A 21441-nucleotide genomic window follows, 5' to 3' on the forward strand; every position below is an offset into this window, starting at 1 on the left:
TGAAGTTGCTTATCAGCTTAAGGAGACTTTGGGCTGAGACAATGGGGTTTTCTAGATATACAATCATGTCATCTGCAAACAGAGACAGTTTGACTTCCTCTTTTCCTAATTGAATACCCTTTATTTCCTTCTCCTGCCTGATTGCCCTGGCCAGAACTTCCACACTATGTTGAATAGGAGTGGTGAGAGAGGGCATCCCTGTCTTCTGCCAGTTTTCAAAGGAATGCTTCCAGTTTTTGCCCATTCAGTATGATATTGGCTGTGGGTTTGTCATAAATAGCTCTTATTATTTTGAGATATGTCCCATCAATACCTAATTTGTTGAGAGTTTTTAGCATGAAGGTTGTTGAATTTTGTCAAAGGCCTTTTCTGCATCTACTGAGATAATCATGCGGTTTTTGTCTTTGGTTCTGTTTGTATGCTGGATTATATTTATTGATTTGCATATGTTGAACCAGCCTTGCATCCCAGGGATGAAGCCCACTTGATCATGGTGGATAAGCTTTTTGATGTGCTGCTGGATTCGGTTTGCCAGTATTTTATTGAGGATTTTTGCATCGATGTTCATCAAGGATATTGGTCTAAAATCCCCTTTCTTGGTTGTGTCTCTGCCAGTCTTTGGTATCAGGATGATGCTGGCCTCATAAAATGAGTTAGGGAGGATTCTCTCTTTTTCTATTGATTGGAATAGTTTCAGAAGGAATGGTACCAGCTCCTCTTTGTACCTCTGGTAGAATTCAGCTGTGAATCCATCTGGTCCTGGACTTTTTTTGGTTGGTAAGCTATTGATTATTGCCTCAATTTCAGATCCTGTTATTGGTCTATTCAGAGATTCAACTTCTTCCTGGTTTAGTCTTGGGAGGGTGTATGTGTCGAGGAATTTATCCATTTCTTCTAGATTTTCTAGTTTATTTGCGTAGAGGTGTTTACAGTAATCTCTGATGGTAGTTTGTATTTCTGTGGGATCGGTGGTGATATCCCCTTTATCATTTTTTATTGCATCTATTTGATTCTTCTCTCTTTTCTTCTTTATTAGTCTTTCCAGCAGTCTATCAATTTTGTTGATCTTTACTTTATTTTTTATTTTAAGTCCTGGGATACATGTGCAGAATGTGCAGGTTTGTTACATAGTATACATGTGCCATGGTGGTTTGCTGCACCTATCAACCCGTCATCTAGGCTTTAAGCCCTGCATGCATTAGGTATTTGTCCTAATGCTCTCTCTCTCCTTGCCCTCAACCCCTTGACAGGCCCTGGTGTGTGATGTTCCCCTCCCTGTGTCTACGTATTCTCATTGTTCAACTCCCACTTATGAGGGAGAACATGGGGTGTTTGGTTTTCTGTTCCTGTTAGTTTGCTGAGCATGATGGCTTCCAGCTTCATCCATGTCCCTGCAAAGGACATGAACTCATTTCTTTTTATGGCTGCATAGTATTCCATGGTGCCACATTTTCTTTATCCAGTCTATGATTGATGGGTATTTGGGTAAATAATTTCGTTATTTACCCAGTAGTCATTCAGGAGCAGGCTGTTCAATTTCCACGTAGTTGTGCAGTTTTGAGTGGTTTTTTTTTTTATTATACTTTAAGTTTTAGGGTACATGTGCACATTGTGCAGGTTAGTTACATATGTATACATGTGCCATGCTGGTGCGCTGCACCCACTAACTCGTCATCCAGCATTAGGTATATCTCCCAATGCTATCCCTCCCCACTCCCCCCACCCCACCACGGTCCCCAGAGTGTGATATTCCCCTTCCTGTGTCCATGTGATCTCATTGTTCAATTCCCACCTATGAGTGAGAATATGAGTGAGAATATGAGAATATGAGTGAGAATATGAGTGAGTTTTTTAATCCTGAGTTCTAATTTGATTGCACTGTGGTCTGAGAGACTATTTGTTATGATTTCTGTTCGTTTGCATTTGCTGAGGAGTGCTTCAGTTCAATGGGTTAGAACATGCTCCTTTAGCTCAGAGGAGTTTGTTATTATCCACCTCCTGGATAATAGGCACAAACTCCTTTTGTGCCCTTGCTGGAGAGCAGCTGTGATCATGTGGAGGAGAAGAGGCATTCTGGTTTTTGGAATGTTCAGTGTTTTAGCACTGGTTTTTCCTCTTCTTTGTGGATTTATCTACCTTTGAACTTTGAGGCTGATGACCTTTGGATAGGGTTTTTGTGTGGGGGTCCTTTATGCTGATGTTGATGTTGTTGCTTTCTGTTTGTTAGTTTTTCTTCTAACAGTCAGGCCCCTCTTCTGCAGGTCTGCTGAAGTTTGTTGGAGGTCCACTCCAGACCCTGTTTGCCTGGGTGTCACCAGTGAAGCCTGCAGAACAGCAAAGATTGCTCCCTGCTCCTTCCTCTGGAAGCTTCGTCCCAGAGGGGCACCAGCCTGATGCCAAATGGAGCTCTCTTGTATGAGGTGTCTGTCGACCCTTGTTGGGCGATTTCTCCCAGTTAGGAGGCACAGGGGTGAGGGGCCCACTTGAGGAGGCAGTCTGTCCCTTACCAGAGTTGGTGCGCTGTGCTGGCAGAATCCCTCTTGTCGGGATCAGCTGCTCTCTTCAGAGCCAGCAGGCAGGAATGATTAAATCTGCTGAAGCTGTGGCCCACAGCCACCCCTTCCCCCAGGTGCTCTGTCCCAGGGAGATGGGGATTTTGTTTGTAGGCCACTGACTGGGGCTGTTACCTTTCCTTCAGAGATGCCCTGCCCAGTGAGGAGGAATCTAGAGAAGCAGTCTGGCCACAGCTGCTTTGCCGCACCCAGCCCAGACCTCCCAGCCTTCTTAGTACTGTCGGGGAAAACCACCTACTAAAGCCTCAGTAATGGCAGATGCCCCTCCCGCTACCAAGCTCGATTGTCCCAGGTTGACTTCAGACTGCTGTGCTGGCAGTGGGAATTTCAAGCCAGTGGTTCTTAGCTTGCTGGGCTTCATGGGAGTGGGACACGCTGAGCAAGACCACTTGGCTCCCTGCCTTCATCCCCCTTTCCAGGGGAGTGAATGGTTCTGTCTCACAGGGTTCCAGGTGCTACTGGAGTACAAAAAAATACTCCTGCAGCTAGCTCAGTGTCTGCTCAAACAGTTGCCCAGTTTTGTGCTTGAAACCCAGGGCCCTGGTGGTGTAGGCATATGAGAGAATCTCCTGATCTGCAGATTGCAGAAACCGTGGGAAAAGTGTAGTAATCCAGTGGGGTAGCACAGTCCCTCACGGCTTCCCTTGGATGGGGGGAGGGAGGTCCCCGGCTCCTTGTACTTCCCGGGTGAAGCAATGCCCTACCCTGCTTGTGCTTGCCCTCCGTGGGTTGGACCCACTGCCCAACCAGTTCCAATGAGATGAACTGGGTACCTCAATTGGAAATGCAGAAATCACCCACCTTTTGCGATGGTCTCGCTGAGAGCTACAGACCAGAGCTTTTCCTATTGGGCCATCTTGGACCCTCCTCCTCAAACTTTTTAATAACATGCTTCTAGGTACTAGCTCTAGAAATCCAAGATCAATATGACAGAAAAAGGGCCTAGTGATCTGAATACTAAGACAGTGTTTTTTTTTTTTCCTGGTGATTCTGATGCACAACTTTATTTGGGAACCACTGTTTTTGAGTCTACTGTAGTTAAACCATTTTAGTGATTGCAGTGTGCCTAAAGCATATAAGGATAAACAATGAATTAATAAACAGTTGGGACAGCAGGATTAATAATCTGAAAACTGTGAAATAGGAAGGGTTTTTGAAAACAACAGTAAAGCTTGAGGAACTCAGTTTTACCTGCCTTTTTATCGTACTTCTCACTCACCTTCAATTCTTTCATCAATCTGTTCACAAATACCTTTCCTTTGGCTGTAAGACAGAGAAAAATCCAAGTCTCAGGCAGCAATGTAGATATTTAAAAAATAGTACAAAACATACATAATTTCAGAATATACATTTTAAAATATTTTATTCCAGAAATTTATACTTTTTCATTTTCAAGAATAAAACTCAGGAATGGAAACAGTTCTCAATATGATGAAATCATTTTGTTGGTGGGACATGGAACATTCCTTACATAGAGAGTATTAGTCACAAAAGGTCATATGCTCGGCCTTCTTCAAAGAATCCTGTGATTTTATTGTTGTTGAGACAGGGTTTTGCTCTGTCTCCCAGGCTGGAGTGCAGTGATGGGATCTCAGCTCACTATAGACTCCACCTCCTGGGCTCCAGTGATTCTCCCATGTCAGCCTTCCAAGTAGCTGGGACTACAGGTATGTGGAGCCATGCCTAGCTACTTTTTAAACTTTTTTTTTGTAAAGACGGGGTCTCACTATGTTGCCCAGGTTGGTCTCAAACTCTTGAACTCAAGCGATCCTCTCACCTCAGCCTCCTAAAGTGCTGGGATTACAGGTGTGAGCCACTGCACCTGGCTTTACTATGATATTTTAAATTTAAACTTTTTGAGACAGGGTCTTGCCCTGTCATCCAGGCTGGAATGCAGTGGTGTGATCACTGCTCAAAGCAGCCTTGACCTCCTGGGCCCCAGCAATCCCCCCACCTCAGCCTCCTGAGTAGCTGGGACCATGAGCAGGTGCCACCACGCCTGGTTGTGTGATATTTTTAATGCTTACCATCAACTGGAAGATTATTCAGCAGTTGCATGCCTTTATCTTCTGTGAGCTTTATCCCCATATTTTCCAGAAAATTTTCCAGGTTCCTAGTATCAACCTTCTCACCTTTAAAAAGTAAAAAGTGAAAGTGGTTTAAAGTTTGAAGAATGATGATTCTATATTAAGAAAAATGTTCATGTAGCATCATTTGCTGATTAAACATTAATGAAATAAATCGGCAAGAATGCCAGCTATTGCTCAGACATAATCTTTGAGCTGTTTTCTAAAACAATGGTGGTGAAAATTAGGCTGTAAGCCATTAGATGCAAACGTTCACCAGTAAATAGGTAGAGTGAGAGAATGTATCAAAAAGGGAAACATTGCATTTAAAATAGAATTTTGTGCAAACATTGGAATCTCGATTTTGCAAAATTTTCTTAATTGCATGTTTTGCCACCATACAGGGCCTATCTCTGGGGGCTTCTGCCTTAACCTGGTCTGGCTCTCTATCATGCCTCAGGGATTTGGTGAGTCTGCTTTCCTCTTCTTGGTAGCTACAACACACAGTGCATTTCTTGTGCTTCCTTCCTTAAGGGTGGCTAGGAAGTCAGATGCAACCTCCCAAGTTCACCTCTTTTTGTGTGCCTCAGGACCACTAGCATGTAGAGATTTTTTATTCTTAGAACTTTAATGTAAAGTGCTAGAGGGAAACAGACAGGTGATAACCAAACTATCACAAGCGTGAATAAGACACAAAGCTAACAAGTTTCTTTGGTAACAAACTTAGTTTTAGTTCCTGGTTATGAGAGTGGAAATCACCAGTTATCCTTGCCCCCTGCAACCATCTCCCAGTCTGCTCTTAGGATGACTGTGTACAATTTTCCTTCACCATGGCTCTTTTCTCTGCTTGAAGATGCAATTTCTTTCTTTATTGTTTGAGCATAACCTCAAGATTGTATTGTTTTCTTAATAAAACAAAAGATGAAGCTCAGAACTGAATCACTTGGCCCTTTCTTGTTTTAGCTCCTTCCAGTTCTCTTTAATAGCCAGCATTCGCTGAGATCTGCAGTTGGACTCAATACACTCTTGTCTCAGCACAATCTTCTTTGTGGTTTTAGCCTTTCCTGGAAAATCAGCTTAGTCTGCCCATCATAGCCACTCTGCTTCCTGTCATAACACTGCTTTCCCTGGGCATACAGAGAATCCTTGCCCTTCTTGCACTGTGTCACTTTGTGGGATTGGTGCTTGCCATACTTCCTACAGAAAGTCCAGTGGGTTTTATGAATGTTCATCATGTTTACAGTAGCTCTCTTGGCAGGGAACAAAAGCTAAAGATGCAGTTAAGGCAGACAAATCAGATGTCCTAATCCTTTCCAATTCCAGCAAAAGAAAATTCTTGCTTTTAGTCCTCTGGAACAACAATGCAGTGTTTCCATTGAGAGGAGATTGTCTCGAGAGTTAGCCAGTCATCTGCACAAGTGTCTAGGAAGAAATGTGCACAAGGGTTGTTTTCCCCAAGATGCTTTGGAACTCTCTTCACCACTGGGGCTTCTAATATCCCCGTCACCAGCCAAAGGAACGACTCTTCAGACACAAAAGAGCAAGCTCCCAGTCTGCTAACTTGATCAGGCTTTTGACAAGACATGGGAGCGTCTGCCTCAAGGGCATTGGTCTAATCATACCTTTTATCCATATTGCTCTCATTTTTCAGAATGAAAACCCCTCCCAATTTTCTGCCCTCTCTAGTCTATTCTGTTTTATTACTTGATATTTTTCTTTCTATTGCTAGCTTCTTTTCAACCCTTCTCTTAGAGTTGAAATAGAATATGAATTTCTCTGTATTTTTAGTCTCTTTACAGGCTTTTAACCTTCCTTCTTAATTGAACTTTGCCTCTTCCTAATATAATTTTCTATTATTTGCTTTTATTTTTGAGATAAGACTGCTCATTTTTCTTTTTCTTTCTTTCTTTTTTTTTTTTTTTTTTTTTTGAGATGGAGTCTTGCTCTGTTGCCAAGACTGCTCATTTTTCTATGTCCTAATTGTCTCAGGGCTTGGCATTCTCCTAGATTGCAACTGCTGATTTCCAACCAAATCCAAACCTCTTCTCTTTTGAGATTTATGGAATTTGGCTTTCTTTTTATTGCCACCCACTGGCTTCTTTGTCACTTCAGGAGCTTGTCCTATGACCCATAGTCTTCTCCTGCATCCAAAACTCCTGGCATTATTATAAGGAATTCCAGCCTTTATATGGATAACTCATTCAATGACTTCGCCTCCAAATCTCTTGACCTTCTTATCCTCAATGACTATCTCTTATTTTTATTGCCACCCACTGGCTTCTTGGTCACTTTAGGAGCTTGTCCCATGACCCATAGTCTTCTTCCTCCAAAACTCCTGGCATCATTATAAGGAATTCCAGCCTTTATTCAGATAACTCATTCAATGACTGGCCTCCAAATTTCTTGACCTTCTTATCCTCAATGACTATCTCTTAAATTCTACACTAGTTAACTCTCAAGGACACATTCTGGACTTTGTCATCACCTAGAAATGCTTTACCTCTAAAACCTTAAATTCTAACATGCTGACTTTTGGCCAATACCTTGTAATTCTTCCATTTATTTTACTTCCTTACTTATACCACACGTGTTATATCTTTATAGAGAACTTCATTCCTCTTCTCTCACTTTTCTCTAAGTTCACAACCTCATTCTTTCTGCATCCACACTAGAACACTTACTCATTTTCTTGGACTACACAGTTAAGTCTCTATGCTTTCATTGTTTTGGTACATGAGCCTTAGAATCTCCTAATTTGGTCCAACTGAAGAATATCATATAATCATACAAAAGGTTGCCATTATGTTTTAATGGTATTTAACTATGGTTACCTCTTGGCACTTCTCAGCATGCCTTCATGTATTCCTTATTAACTTTAGTTCATATTTTCTATCAAAGTTATACAAAATTAAATTAGTATAGCTTTTATGGAAAACGGCATGGAGATTTCTCAGGGAACTAAAACATGGAGCTGCCATTTGATCCAGCAGTTCCACTACTGGGTATATACCCAATGGGAAAAAAATCATTATATTAAAAATATATCTGCACTCTTTTGCTTATTGCAGCACTATAGCAGAGATGTGGAATCAATCTAAGTGTCCATCGATGGAGGACTGGATAGAAAGGATGGAGTATGTATATACCAAGGAATACTACTCAGACACCAAAACAATGATATGATGTCTTTTGCAGCAACATGGATGGAACTGGAGGCCATTATCCTCAGCAAAATAACTCAGAAACAGAGGGTTAAGTACTGCACGCTCTCACTTATAACTGGGAGCTAAACAATGAGTACACATGGACATACAGAGTGCAATAATGGACATTAAAGACTACAAAAGGTGGGAGGGTGTGGGAGCAAGGGTTGAAAAATTACCTGTTGGGTACAATATTCACTATTTGAGTGATGGGTATACTAAAAGCCCGGACTTCACAACGATGCAATATATACATGTAAGAAATCTGCACTTGTATCCCCTACACATATAAAACTAAAAACAAAAACAAGAAACAAAGTTATGTAAAATCACCAATACTCTTCTTGAAATTCCCTACCCCACCATTGTGTCCTTCCTGTTAGTAGATGATCCTGTCTTCTACTTTACAAAGAAAATTGAAGCTTTTAGGTAAACTCCTTTGAATTTTACTCCCACATCTACATAGGTTCTCTATATCTGTGTCCCTCCTGACTTTAAGTCCGCTTGTCTTGGAAAAAGAGGTGGCTTCAGAATCTTTTTTTTTTTTTTTTGAGACAGAGTTTTGTTCTTGTTGCCCAGGCTGGAGTGCAATGGCACGATCTCGGCTCACTGCCACCTCTGCCTCATGGGTTCAAGCGATTCTCCCGCCTCAGCCTCCCTAGTAGGTGGGATTACAGGAACCCACCACCATGCCCAGTTAATTTTTTTTTGTATTTTTAGTAGAGATGGGGTTTCACTATGTTGGCCAGGCTGGTCTCGAACTCCTGACCTCAGGTGATCCACCTGCCTTGGCCTCCCAAAGTGCTGGGATTACTGGCGTGAGCCACTGCGCCCGGCCCAGATTCTTATATATTCAATTGTGTATGGTTCAATTCTCTTTGGATGTCTCACAGGAACCCCAAATTCAATATGACCCAAAATGGTAACTCTACTTCTAAATCTTTTACTGAATTTCTTATTTTGGTGACTGTCACTATCACTCACCCAACTACCCAACTCAGAAACAAAGCAGTCATCCTTTACTCTTTCTTTTCTTCCAAACTCCATACCTGATCAGGAATCAAATCCTGTAATACTGTATCTGTAATATCTCTTATATATGTCCCTTCCTCTCAAGTCTCATTGATAATGATTACCTCTGTCTTTTATTGTCTTTTGCCTGGACAGTGACAATTTGCTTCCTAACTGCTCTCCCTGACTCCTCTCTTGCACACACACCTTCATCCATTGATCCATTCTCTATATTGCTGAGGCAATCTTTCTTTCTTTTTTCTTTTTTTTTTTTTTTTTTGGAGACAGGGTGTTGCTTTGTCACCCAGGCTGGATTACATGGTGCAATTGTAGCTCACTGCAGCCTCAACCTCCTGGGCTCAAGTGATCCTCCCACCTCAGTCCCCCAAGTAGCTGAGACTACAGGTATGTGCCACCACACCTGGTTAACTTTTTTTTTTTTTAACTTTTTTTTTTGTAGAGATGCAGTTTCACCATGTTGCCCAGGCTGGTCTCAAACTCTCGAGCTCAGGCAATCCACCTGCCTCAGCCTCCCAAAGTGATGGATTACAGTCATGATCCATTGCACCCGGCAAATCTTTCTAATTTGCATATCTAATAACATAGTCTCTAGCTTAAAATCCTGGAATGACTCCATACTCCACAGAATAAAATTCACACTCGTTTATTTGGTAGTCAATGCCCTCTATGATTTGTCCCTTGTGTTAGTTCCTGTTGTTGCTGTAACAATTTACCAAAAACTTGGTGGTTTAAAACAATACAGCTTTTTTCTCTTAATGGTTCTGGAGAGTGAAAGTCTGAAATCAGTTTTATTGGGCTAAAGTCAAGGTGTCAGCAGGGCTGGTTTCTTCAGGAGGCTCTGGCAGAGAATCTGTTCCCTTGCCTTCCACTTCTAGAGGCCACTTATATTCTTTGGCTCATGTCCCTTCTTCCATCCTCAAAGCCCTCATTGTAGCATCTTGCGTCCATTGTCACACTGCCTTCTACTTTTTCTGTCATCAAGTCTCCCTCTTAAGGACAGTTGTAATTACATTTAAGGTATACTTAGATAAGGATAATCTCCCCATCTCAGGGTTCCTAATCATATCTCCAAAGTCACTTTTCCCATATAAGTTAACATTCACAGGTTCTGAGGATTAGGACCTGGGTATTTTTGGGATCCTACCACATCTCCTTCCTTGCTCTTTACGTTTATTTCTTGCCAAACTCCTGATAGCATTTTATGATCCAGCTTATGCCAAATTATTTCTAGTTCCTTAAAGTTCCATACTGTTTCATTTCTCATCTTGGTGCCGTTTATGCTTTTTTTTTTTTTTTAACCAGTTGAGTCAATTGTGTTACATGGTTGCTGTTCATGGTACCCCATAACAATTACAGTAGTAACATCAAATATCATTGATCACAGATTACCATAATAGATATAACAAAAAAATTTGCAAGACATGACACATGAGACATGAAATGAGGACATGCAATTGGAAAAATGACATTGATAGGCTTGCTAAATGCAGGGTTTTGCAAACCTTCAATTTGTAAAAATCACAGTATCTGTAAAATGCAATAAAGCAGGGCATAATAACATGAGGTATGTCTGTAACTGAATTTCTTATTATAGGTGTATTTAGACTTTTTTTCTTGGTTGGGCACAGTGGCCCACGCCTGCAATCCCATCACTTTGGGAGGCCAAGGTCGGTGGATCACCGAGGTCAGGAGTTTGAGACCAGCCTGGCCAACACGGTGAAAGCCCATCTCTATTGAAAATACAAAAATTATGCTTTTTTCCCTCTATCAGAAACACTGTCTCCCTGACAAACATGGTTTCATTTTTTTAAGGATCAGCTCATGTGTTGCCCACTCTACAAAACTATTTCTCAATTTCTTCTCCTTAGGTGCAAGTGACCATCTTGCCCCTTCTTTACCTTGCATAGGTTCTTTGCAATCTATAAAGTTTTATTGCATTTACTTGTATGTATTTTTCCTGCCTCAACTACACAAGCTCCTGGAAGGTTGGGATATGATAGATGCTCAATAATGAGTTAATAAAAATCTAACCTACCTGTAAAAAGATATCCTTCATCCATCACCACATTCACATTAACTCTCCCCTCATCTATAAGACAAGACAGAATCATAATCATAAAGACAATAATAGAATAGAAGAAAGATTTAACAGTCATACATTGGCCAAGTGCACCTGTAATTCCAGCACTATGAGAGGCCAAGGTGGATGAATCATTTGAGGTCAGGAGTTTGAGACCAGCCTGGCCAACATGGTGAAACCCCGTCTCTACTAAAAATACAAAAATTTTTATATTTGTATGAAATATAAAGGAGGCTGAGCAGGAGAATCGCTTGAACTCAGGAGGTGGAGGCTACAGTGAGCCAAGAACATGCCACTGCACTCCAGCCTGTGGGGCAGAGTGAGACTCTGTCTCAAAAAAAAAAAAAAGTCATACCTCGAAGGAAAACACAAAATTCAGCAAATTTGTGTGATTTAGTCTAGAATTTCATCCTTTTGTTTTGATATTTATTTATTTATTTTGTGTCAGGGTCTCACTCTGTTGCCCAGGCTGGAGTGCAGTGGTGTGATCTTGGCTCACTGCGACCTCTGCCTCCTGGGTTCAAGTGATTCTCTTGCCTCAGCCTCACAAGTAGCTGGGATTACAGGCGCATGCCATCATGCCCAGCTAATTTTTATATTTTTGGTAGAGATGGGGTTTCACCATGTTGGCCAGGCTGGTATCCAGCTCCTCACCTCAAGTGATCCACCTGCCTCGGCCTCCCAAAGTGCTGGGATTACAGGTATAAGCAACTGTGCCCGGCCTAGAATTTTATCCTTTTAAAACTCCAAATGGAAAATGTGGAAAGAAAAAGCTCTGATTATAAAAAGGATACTTACTTCACACTTCTAATACCACTTTTTATTTTATTAAGATAGTTAACCTCATGTAGTAGAATGCTCGGCTGACACACTGAAGAAGTAGCCCTCTCTACTTTGATATCTGGAATAACTCTATTTTTATTGATTATAATACTATCAAGCAACTTAAAAAGGGAAAATGCTCCAGTAGGGAAGATTTGACTTGGAGCATTAACAGTCCATATATCTGCAAAAAATCCCTCCCCTAAACCAAAAAACAATGCATTTTTTTTGTTTGTTTTTGTTTTGAGATGGAGTCTTGCTCTGTTACCCAGGCTAGAGTGCAGTGGCACGATATTAGCTCACAGCAACCTCCGCCTCCCGGGTTCAAGAGATTCTCCTGCCTCAGCCTCTCGAGTAGCTAGGATTACAGTCACCTGCCACTGTGCAATTTTTGTGTTTTTAGTAAAGACGGGGTTTCACCATCTTTGCCAGGCTGCTGTCGAATTCCTGACCTCATGATACACCTGCCTCGGTCTCCCAAAGTGCTGGGATTACAGGCGTGAGCCACCGTGCCTGGCCACTAATGCCTATTTCTTTTCTTTCTTTCTTTTTTTTTTTTTTGGAGACGGAGTCTCGCTCTGTCGCCCAGGCTGGAGTGCAGTGGTGAGATCTCAGCTCACTGCAAGCTCCGCCTCCCGGGTTCACGCCATTCTCCTGCCTCAGCCTCCCGAGTAGCTGGGACTACAGGTGCCCGCTACCGTGCCCGGCTAATTTTTTGTATTTTTAGTAGAGACGGGATTTCACCGTGTTAGCCAGGATGGTCTCGATCTCCTGACCTCGTGATCTGTCCGCCTCGGCCTCCGAAAGTGCTGCGATTACAGGCGTGAGCCACCGCGCCCGGCCTGTTTATTTTATTTTGAGACGAGGTCTCACTCTGTCACTCAGGAAGGAGTGCAGTAGCACGATCAGAGTTCAGTGTAGCCTTGACCTCCCCAGATTCAGGTGATTCTCCCACCTCAGCTTCCCGAATAGCTGCGACTACAGACACGTGTCACCATGCCTGGCTAATTTTTTTGTATTTTTTGTAGAAACAGGGTTTTGCCATGTCGCCCAGGCTGGTCTCCAACTCCTGGGCTCCAGTGATCCACCCACCTCAGCCTCTCAAAGTGCCGGGATTACAGGTGTGAGCTTCTGCACCCAGCCAAGCATCTTTTATTTTTGTACTGTCTTTGAAAGAACTAAAGCCAGTGGCAATTGACTGTATTAGATTTTTTTTTTTTTTTTGAGACGGAGTCTCGCTCTGTCGCCCAGGCTGGAGTGCAGTGGCGCAATCTCGGCAAACTGGAAGCTCCGCCTCCCGGGTTCACGCCATTCTCCTGCGTCAGCCTCCGGAGTAGCTGGGACTACAGGCGCCCGCCACTACGCCCGGCTAGTGTTTTGTATTTTTAGTAGAGACGGGGTTTCACCGTGTTAGCCAGGATGGTCTCGATCTCCTGACCTCGTGATCCGCTCGCCTCGGCCTCCCAAAGTGCTGGGATTACAGGCGTGAGCCACCGCTCCCGGCCTGTATTAGATATTTTTAAGTCAGTTTTCTAAGACAAATTAAATATTTCAGGTGGTTGGGACTTTTCTTTTTTTGGTTTGTTTTATTTTGCTTAATTTAACCATTTTAAATATGATTCTCTGGGAATTTTTTCTTCAAAATATAGAATATGTGTGCATTAGTTTGCTAGGCTTGCTGCAACAAAGTACCACAAACTGGGTGGCTTAGACAACAGAAATTTATTATCTCATAGGTCTGGAGACTAGAAGTTCTAGATCACGTTGTTAGACTTGGTTTCTTCGACAACTGTGAGAAACGTTATGTTCCATGCCTCTCCCCTGGCTTCTGGTGGTTTGCTGGTCATCTTTGGCATTCTTTGGCTTGTAGGTGCATCACCCGGATCTCTGCCTTCATGTTCACATGGTGTTCTACCTGTGTGCATATCTGTGGCCAAATTTCCCCTTTTTATAAGGATACCAGGCATATTGGATTAGGGTTCCTCTCTACTCCAGTAGGACCTCATCTTCACTAATTACATCTGCAATAACCCTTTCCAAATAAGGTCACATTCTGAGGAACTAGAGGTTAGAGTTTCAACATACGAAATTTTCTGGGGGTGGGTAAGGGACACGATTCAACCCATAACAATATGTTTATGAGTAAATGAGTTAGTGTGTTATTGTCTTTCTGCCACCTCAGAATCTGAGAAAACACAGTTTCTTTTTCCATTTCTTGGGCTGTAGGTGGAGAAGGAGGAGGATGGTGATGGTGATTATTTTTTGGTCATGGAGCATAATGTGACCCACTTTAAAAAACAACAAACAATTGTAAGGAGGAGAACTGTCATACACCTACTGCCCAGCTTAAAAATAATTAGATCATCTTCTTTAAACATAACTGTCATCCCATCATCACACCTAAGAAGTTGACAGTTTCCCCAGGTTTTTTTTTTTTTTCTCTTTTTTTTTTTTTTGAGATAGGGTCTTTCTCTGTTGCCCAGGCTGGAGTGCAGTGGCATGATAGTGGCTCATGGCAGCCTCAGCTTCCCAGGCTCAAGGGATCCTCCCATATAGCTGGGACCACAGGGGTGCATCACCACATCCAATTTTTTGAATTTTTCTAGAGATGAGGTCTCCCTGTGTTGCCCCACCTAATTTTTTTGTTGTTGTTTTTCCATTCTTTTTTTTTTTCTCCTGTTTGTAAGGATTTAATCAAGGTCTGTATGTAGTTTGGTTACTATGTCTCTTAGGCCTCTTTTCATTTATAGATTCCCCTCGTGATTTATTGAAGAAACGGGGTCATTTGTCCTGTAGAATTCTCAAATTTTGATTTTGCTGATATTATCCCCAGAGTGTCATTGACCATGTTCATCTGTTCCCCAAATTTCCAAAAACTGGTAGTTAAATTTAGGTGGTTGATCTGATTCAGATTACACTCTCAGTATCACATATGCTTTGATCAGGAGGCATAATGTGTACTTGTGTGTGTGTATGTGTGTTTTTTTAGTTATGTTAGTGGTCACTGCCTGTGTCAGCATTTCACTACCAGGGTAATTTGGCAATGTCTGGAGACACACTAATTGTCACAGCTTGGGAGAGGGAATGCTATAGGTACCTTCAGGGGTAAGAGTCAGCACAGCACAGCCCCCTAACGCAAAGTATTAATAGGCCTAAAATGTCAGTAGCCCTGAGGTTGAGAAACTCTGGCCTACTTTTATAGTTTCATCAGGTGTTTGTGAAATGGTTTTATTCTAACTGTTATTTCTTCTTTCTTTGTTAGCTGGAATTCTTTCATAAAGAGAAACTCTTTGATCAGTTAGTTACCCAAGGTACAGTTCATACAGGAAAGGCAGGATGTATGTTTGATTCTTTCCTAGTTTTCAAAATAATGAATTAGTTCCCTAGCATCTTCCAGAATTGACCAATGAACTTTGTGTGTGTGTGTGTTTTTCTTTTTTAGTATATTATGAACTTACACGTTTTAACACATTTGTGTTTCATCACAGTTATTTTTATTTTATTTTTATTTATTCACTTATTGTTTTGATGCAGGGTCTTAACTCTGTCACCCAAGCTGTAGTGCAGTGGTATAATCTCTGTCCACTGCAGCCTTGACTTCCCAGCCTCCAGCAATCCTCCCACCTCACCCTCTTGAGTAGCTGGGACCACAGGTACACCACCATGCCCAGCTAATTTTTGTGTTTCTGGTAGAGACGGGGTTTTGCCATGTTCACCAGGCTGGTCTTCAAATCCTGAGCTCAAAAGCAATCCACCTGCCTCTGCCTCCCAAAGTGTTGGGATGATAGGCATGAGCCACCGCACCTGGCAGTTATTTTTATTGGGGCTCATTTTTTCCCTTCGTTGAATGCTGGGTGCAGTGAATGCTGTGTGCATCTTCATGTTGGGTTCTGAGTCCTTTTGACATGAGCACATTGTCTGGTGTTGTACGAGAGAGCAAAATAAGGAAACTGATGTTCTATGCTTATCTTGTACATTTTCCCCACACTTGGAATCAGCCATTCCTCCAGGGAGTGCAGGTTCACTGTCTGGGCTCTAAGAGAATTATAAGGTCAATGTGGTCATCATCTTTTAGTATTAGGTCAGATATTCTAAATTATTATTTACTTCTTACATTTGGCCCAAGAGTTTAACCAGATATTTTGGGAAAGAGAGAAGGAATTAAATAAATAAATCCCATGGTTAGAACTGAAGTGATAACTATACTTTCACAAGGAAATATAACTTATAACCCATGCGGAATAGAAAATTATTTTTGCTCCTTTAGATTTCTGAAGGAATGAAATAAGCTGTGGGAAGAAACTTTAACTGGAGCATCTTACCAGTATTATTCATGTTTTAACTCTGCTTCAGTAGTTTTTCAGGTTTATTACAAACCTGCAGTAGCCAACTGAACTAATTATCTCTAAACAGGGATTTAGCCAGTGGACTAGGCACACTGAAGCTTTGTGAGAGGGGAAATTGATATTCACATTTTTTCCAGCTTGTTTTGAGCTCGATATATATATATATATATATTTTTTAATTGAGACAGACTCTCGCACTGTCACCTGGGCTGGTGTGCAGTGGCACAATCTCTGCTTGCTGCAACCTCTGCCTCCCAGGTTCAAGCAATTCTCCTGCCTCAGCCTCCCGAGTAGCTAGGATTACAGGCGCCCGCCACCACGCCCGGCTAATGTTTTGTATTTTTAGTAGAGACGGGGTTTCGCTTTATTGGCCAGGCTGGTCTTGAACTCCTGACCTCATGATCTGCCCGTCTCAGCCTCCCAAAGTGCTGGGATTACAGGCGTGAGCCACCACGCCCAGTCAATATATTCACATTTTTAATAGGAATAACAGTATACTAAAATCTTTTTTAGTGCATGTTTAAGATTTGAAGATGTAATTTGACTCAGTACTTTCCACTTGCATTTTTTTCTTCCACTTGCATTTCTCCACTATTAGAATAGTGCCTGCTAAGACTATTCTAATACTTTATTATAGTTAACCCCTGCGAAAAGAGCTCCCAGAGCTTACAGTGCATTTGATTGATGTCATATGGACTATTCATTATTTTCTAAATTATTTTGTTTGTATAAAGCAATCTGAAGAGGATGTAAGTCAGTTTGATTCCAAGTTTACACGTCAGACACCTGTCGACAGCCCAGATGACGCAACTCTCAGTGAAACTGCCAATCAGGTCTTTCTGGTAAGTGAAAGAATTTCCATGTAGTCATGGGAAATTTTAAGTATGAGGATGGGCTCTTCGATAAGAAAATTCAGTTTGCTTGCTTTGCAGCTCATGTAGGGTAACCTGGCCCACTTTTTTTTTTTAAATAAGCCATGCTCTTATAACTTATTGATACCTACAAAATTGATTTTCATAATCCAACATTTTATTTTAGCAATTAGAGTGGGAATGTACAATTCTTTGGAGAGTATGATTCCATTTTTTGGTTGGGCCACAGACTTAAAATGATGTTTGGCTTAGCATCTCAACCAAAAATTAAGTCATAGCAGTGGGAGAGAAAAACCTCACTAACTACATGTATTTTATTCCTGAAACAGCTATAGATTTTTGGTACCTTTTTTTTTTTTTTTTTTTTTTTGAGACAGGGTCTCACTTTGTAGCCCAGGCTGGGTGTAGGGTGTAGTGGTGTGATCACAGTTCACTACAGCCTTGACCTCCCAGGCTCAAGTGATCCACCCATTTCAGCCTCATGAGTACCTGGACTACAGGTGTGTGCCACATCCAGCTAATTTTCTATTTTTTTGTAGAGACAGAGTCTCACTATTTTACTCCTGGACTCAAGCTATCTTCCCACCTCAGCTTCCCAAAGTGCCAAAATTATAGGCATGAGCCATCATTCCTGGCCCTATTTTTGGTACTCTTAACATAAGTAGGGGAATTTTTTTTTTTTTTTTTTTTTGAGACTGAGTCTCACTCTGTCATCAGGCTGGGGTGCAGTGACGCGATCTCAGCTCACTGCAACCTCTGCCTCCTGGGTTCAAGTGATTGTCCTGCCTCAGCCTCCTGAGTAGCTGGGACTACAGGTGCCTGCCACCACACCCAGTTAATTTTTGTATTTTTAGTAGAGACAGGGCTTCACCATGTTGGCCAGGATGGTCTTGATTTCTTGGCGTCATGATCCACCCGCCTTGGCCTCCCAAAGTGCTGGGATTACAGGCATGAGCCACCGCGCCCGGCCAAGTAGGGGATTTTTTAAACCTAATTGTGAATATTTGACATCAAATTATATTGGTTCATATGTAATAGTGAATTCTCATTGTAGAAATATCCGTATAGATTTATAGCTTGTCTCCTCAGAAAAGTAAAGGTTTTAGATGTTGGCCAACAGAAATGATGGATTTATATCAGATGACCATCAATGCATACATACTATTTTGCTTAAATATCATATATGCTTGTTGATTTTATTACTGTACTTGTATGTCACATGAACATCTTTCTCATTTTGTATCCTTTTTTTTCTTTTGTCATTCCTGTATGGACTACCTCTAGGGAGAATAGAATATGGGGAAAACAATTGTTTGGGAGTGTTTTTTTCCCTCTTTTTGAGTTCACTGGATTTGTCACTAACTTAATTCTATGCTTTTCTTCCCCACACTGCTCACTATGTAACACAAGTAGTGTTGTATCTTATGGGATGGGAAATAAGCTCTAAAGTTAGCATGGAGTTGGGACATAGTGGCTCACGCCTATAACCTTGAGGTCAGGAGTTCGAGACCAGCCTGGCCCACATTGGATAGGAGAATATTTGAGGGCATTAACATTTTTTAAAAGCCAAAAAAAAATTACAATTGGACCTAAGAGATTTTGATTTTTTTGGGGTATTTTCTTTTAAAAAATAAGCTTCCCTAGGCTGGGCTTGGTGGCTCATGCCTGTAATCCCAGCACTTTGGGAGGCTGAGGCAGGTGGATCACCTGAGGTCAGCAGTTTGAGACCAGCCTGGCCGACATGGTGAAAACCCATCTCTACTAAAAATACAAAAATTAGCTGGCCGTGGTGGCACATACCTGTAATCCCAGCTACTAGGGAGGCCGAGGCAGGAGAATCGCTTGAACCCGGGAGGCAGATTTTGCAGTGAGCCGAGATCACACCACTGTACTCCAGCCTGGGTACAGAGCAAGACTCTGTCTCAAAAATAAATAAATAAAGTATATAAATAAATAAATAAGCTTCTGTTTTGGCTTCCTCCAATGTAGTCTCTTTGAGTAGGAAGAAATTGTTATGATTTAAACTAGTAAATTCTTTTTTTTTTTTTTTTTTTTTTTTGAGATGGAGTCTTGCTCTTATTGCCCAGGCTGGAGTGCAGTGGCGTGATCTTGGCTCACTGCAACCAGCTCACTTGAACCGGGTTCAAGTGATTCTCCTGCCTCAGCCTCCCAAGTAGGTGGGATTACAGGTGCCTGCCATCATGCCTGGCTAATTTTTGTAGTTTTAGTACAGATGGGGTTTCACCATCTTGGCCAGGCTGGTCTTGAACTCCTGGTCTTGATCTGCTGACCTATATCTGCCCGCCTCGTCCTCCCAAAGTGCTGGGATTACAGGTGTGAGCCATTGCGCCCGGCCGACAGGTAAATTCTTATACCAAAAAACTGAGTTAGACTTGGTCCCTGGAGCTGTTTTCCATCCCTAAAAAGATGATGTCAAGCTATCATGTATAATAAATAACAACTCAATTGACCACATATTTTCCTTTAAGCCTAATGATGAAATAATATTATAATGAAATACTTAGAAGTTTTAAGGGAAAAAATCCTTTAAGTCATTAAATTAAAATTGAAACCAAAACAATAACTTCACTGTTTTAGGATAAAATTGGCATATGAAAGGTTTGATAGTGAACGACAGTAAGATTAACCTACTACAGCATTTGCCTTTAACTTTTACTGAGTAATACTTGGAGCTATATATTTATAGCATTTGCTATAAATGTGCAAATGAAGACATTATTTATTGTATTACTGCTGAGATTAATATTGTCTTTTTCAGATTTCTAAAACATTACAGCAAATGCACACATGAGGGCACTCTAATCAGCTAGATATGGAGAGGGTAGGCATTTGTTGACTGTTAAGTCAAAACTAGTTCTATACTTTTACAGATGGAGAAATCAAGGTCCACCAAAGAGGTTATGATTCTACATAAGTTATTCTCTAGAGGAAATAAATTGGGTATTTGAATTTTGAAAAGATTAAACAGAAATCCCTGTCAGTGAATTTATGCTGGAGAATTTTGGCTTTTATCCTAGCAACTCCTTATTGAAAATCTTTACCCATGCCATGATATAATTTATCTTCAATCTTAAATGGGTTTGGTAATAGTGTTTATAAGATGTAGGAGAGTTAATTAGAATATTTATTTTTATGAACTTTTGCTCTATAAAATTATAACACGTTAATTGTGCTTCATTTATATTTATTTATTTATTTATTTTTGAGACGGAGTCTCACTCTGTCACCCAGGCTGGAGTGCAGTGGCATGATCTCAGCTCACTGCAACCTCTGCCTCCCAGGTTGAAGCAATTCTCCTGCCTCAGCCTCCCAAGTAGCTGGGACCACAGGCACGTGCCACCACGCCTGGCTAATTTTGGTATTTTTAGTAGAGACGGGGTTTCACCATGTTGGCCAGGGTGGTCTTGAACTCCTGACCTCAAGTGATCTGCCCGCCTTGGCCTCCCAAAGTGCTAGGATTACAGGTGTGAGCCACCAACACCTGGCCCATTTATACTTAAGGCTGATTCTCAACTGATTTGAGTAAGATCCTTAGTCTTTCCCCATCTCTGAGGTAATTCCCAGTTTGTCCTTTGGCTTTCCTGTATGTAAAGCTACCAGGCTGCTTGCAGATTTTCCAGGGAATAAGTCCCATAAACACTCACAAAGATTTTATTAGGGAGAAGCTATGATGCGAATATAGAATGTAGATTTTTTTAATTTAAAAATCAGTATGGGCCGGGCGCGGTGGCTCACGCCTGTAATCCCAGCACTTTGGGAGGCCGAGGCGGGCGGATCACGAGGTCAGCAGATCGAGACCATCCTGGTTAACACGGTGAAACCCCGTCTCTACTAAAAATACAAAAAATTAGTGGGCGCAGTGGCAGGCGCCTGTAATCCCAGCTACTCGGGAGGCTGAGGCAGGAGAATGGCGTGAACCCGGGAGGCGGAGCTTGCAGTCAGCGGAGATCGCGCCACTGCACTCCAGCCTGGGCGACAGAGCGAAGACTCCATCTCAAAAAAAAAAAAAAAAAAAAAATCAGTATGTAGAGCTGGGCATGGTGGTGTGTGCCTATTAGCCCAGCCACTGGGGAGGCTGAGGCAGGAGAAGCCCTTGAGCCCAAGAGTTCAAGACTAGCCTGGGCAACACAGCGAGACCCTCATCTCAAAAAATAAATATGGCCGCTTCCTCATTTCTACTTTTTCTTTTCTTTTTGAGATGGAGTTTTGTTCTTGTTGCCCAGGCTGGAGTGCAACGGCGCAATCTTGGCTCACTGCAACCTCCACCTCCCGGGTTCAAGCGATTCTCCTGCCTCAGCCTCCCGAGTAGCTGGGATTACAGGCACCTGCCACCACACCCGGCTAATGTTTGTATTTTTAGTAGAGACGGGGTTTCACCATGTTGACCAGATTGGTCTCAAACTCTTCAGTTCAAGCGATCTACCTG

At 41.8% G+C, this 21441-nt stretch overlaps 1 long non-coding RNA gene across 1 annotated transcript in view; it reads left to right on the forward strand.

Annotated features, from left to right (window-relative positions):
- LOC129533499 (uncharacterized) overlaps positions 1-21441 on the forward strand; it is an 88016-nt gene that overhangs the window by 63722 nt on the left and 2853 nt on the right. The window contains exon 2 of the long non-coding RNA XR_008679766.2: positions 16857-16964. This is a non-coding gene — a long non-coding RNA (uncharacterized lncRNA). The remainder of the gene's footprint in view (positions 1-16856; positions 16965-21441) is intronic.

The sequence above is a fragment of the Gorilla gorilla genome, chromosome 4 (assembly GCF_029281585.2).
Source record: "Gorilla gorilla gorilla isolate KB3781 chromosome 4, NHGRI_mGorGor1-v2.1_pri, whole genome shotgun sequence".
NCBI lineage: Eukaryota > Metazoa > Chordata > Mammalia > Primates > Hominidae > Gorilla > Gorilla gorilla.